Genomic DNA, 2,637 nt, shown 5'->3' with positions numbered 1-2,637 from the left:
CCGGCTCTGCAGCCTCAGCCTAGCTTGGCATGGGGGGTAGGGATGAGAGAGGCTGCTAATGATGGAGCTGCTAAGGGAGCGTCTCCAAAGAGCCGGCTGATAAACACAAGGAACCGTCTTATAAGAACCTTGCCTGTCACCTCCCTTGCACTCAGCACAGAACCTCTTTCTACTAAGGCAGAGAAAACACAGTGGCTGCAATGAAAAATAAATATTTACATTAAAAATGAATCATCTATATCATCTAATACTTTCTATGTGAAACTAGTTGCTGTGTGAGGGGGACCTTAGGGTAAGGGCTCACTGGGCAATTTGGGGAGGAAACTTCGGGCAACTTCGGAATACGAAGCGCCACATGTGCTTTAGCGCAGGCGAATTTTCATTATAGCCGGCGCAAGACAGAGGGAAGGCTTTCTGGGAGATTGGTCGCCGAAAAGACGAGACGATTAGTCACCAGGCGACTAAATCTCCCCGAACCACCCAGTGTGTTTAACATTAACATTTAGCTTGGCTAATTCTAAGCAACTTTTCAATTGGCCTTCAGTTTTTCTTTTTTATGTTTTTTGAATTATTTGTTTTCTTCTGACTCTTTCCAGCTTTCAAATGGGGGGGAGAGGGGTCACTGACCCGATCTAAAAAAAACACAATGCTCTGTAAGGCTACACATTTACTGTTATCTTATTTCATATATTTTTATGTAGCAATTTTTATTTAGTCCCTCTCCTATTCATATTCCAGTCTCTTATTCAAATCAATAAATGGCTGCAAGGGTAATTATGGCCAGATTGCTGACATTACAAACTGCTGAATATAAAGCCGAATAACTCAAAAACCACAAATTGTGAGAAATGAAAACCAATTGCAAATTATCTCAGAATATCACTCTCCACATCGTACTAAAAGTGGTGGACAACCCCTTTAATGTCAGGTTCTCTAGCGCCCTCTATATATAGTCCAGTTGAGCACATTTATCAGGGATGCCCACACTAACTGGCCTCTAAGTAGTTGCAATGACAGCTGGAGGGCTGAAAGTTGGACATGCTTAAAGGGATACTGTCATGGGAAAAAAACATTTTTTCAAAATGAATCAGTTAATAGTGCTGCTCCAGCAGAATTCTGCACTGAATTCTTCTCTCAAAAGGGCAAACAGATTTTTTTATATTCAATTTTGAAATCTGACATGGGGCTAGACATATTGTCAATTTCCCAGCTGCCCCAAGTCATGTGACTTGTGCTCTGATGAACTTCAATCACTCTTTACTGCTGTACTGCAAGTTAGAGTGATATCACCCCCTCACTTTTTCCCCCTAGCAGCCAAACAAAAGAACAATGGGAAGGTAACCAGATAGCAGCTCCCTAACACAAGATAAAAGCTGCCTGGTAGATCTAAGAACAGCACTCAATAGTAAAAACCCATGTCCCACTGAGACACATTCAGTTACATTGAGAAGGAAAAACAGCAGCCTACCAAAAAGCATTTCTCTCCTAAAGTGCAGGCACAAGTCACATGACCAAGGGCAGCTGGGAAATTGACAAAATGTCTAGCCCCATGTCAGATTTCAAAATTGAATATAAAAAAATCTGTTTGCTCTTTTGAGAAATGAATTTCAGTGCAGAATTCTGCTGGAGCAGCACTATTAACTGATTAATTTTGGAAAAAAATTTCCCATGACAGTATCCCTTTAATTAATTTTTACGCTTACCCCTCATGCTGACCCCACTATTGAGCTTGATGGCTTCCATCAGTGGCGTAACTAGATGTTACTGGGTCCCACAGCAAATTCATTTTAGGGCCCCATACATATCCAGAGGTTGTCCTGTTCTACCAATCGATGTTAAAATTACTCATTATTTTGGTAATTTTGTGGGTCTTTCTCTGTAGTTACGCCCCTGGCTCCCATCCTGCTCTAGGGTTCCAACCATGTGTCTGTATGATATCATCATTTTATTATACTCAGCCAACAAATATGTGGTTTATCTTATAATCAGCCCGTCCTGTGGAACCAGCGTGGCAGCACTAAATCAAGGCATGAAACAAATCACCGGCTCACAAAAGAAATCCATATTTTTTGCCAACTGTAAAATTTAGGATGGGAGGCTCTCACTGACGTCGATTGGAAAAGCCACATTGGCAGGGGAAACTGAAGAATACATTGAAAAACGAATTCTATGTATTATTTATAGAGGGCCGATAACTACTTGCCATTAAAAATGCATGCAGTGGATGGTGTATTTAAACAGTTTAACATGGTCGTTAGATGTAATTACATTGCGCAGAGATAAAGGTCACAATCAGAGATTAATAGGGTGTCCAACGGGCAGATATTGCCACGCATGAATTATTATTGTGCTTATGGTTCATGGTTTCCTAGTGATCTCTAGGTGGCGCTCTAGCAGCGGTTAAATGAGAATTAAAAACCCAAAATGAAAGTTTTGCCTCAAATGTATATTGGAAAGTTGCTTAGAATAACAATCTCTTTCATTAGGTACAAGGTTATTTTGGGGTTTATATTGCCTTTAATTACTTCTGATTAGGACTTTTTGGATTTCCCACCTGCGTATATGGTCAGATCTGCTATTTCTGGGGGAGGAAGAGGAGACACTGCAGGAGGCAGAGAGTTAATCAGTCCCTACGCA

This window comes from Xenopus laevis, chromosome 5S, assembly GCF_017654675.1.
Source record: "Xenopus laevis strain J_2021 chromosome 5S, Xenopus_laevis_v10.1, whole genome shotgun sequence".
In the NCBI taxonomy this organism is placed as follows: Eukaryota; Metazoa; Chordata; class Amphibia; order Anura; family Pipidae; genus Xenopus; species Xenopus laevis.
The sequence above is the reverse complement of the archived record's forward strand: the minus strand, read 5'-3'. Positions refer to the sequence as shown.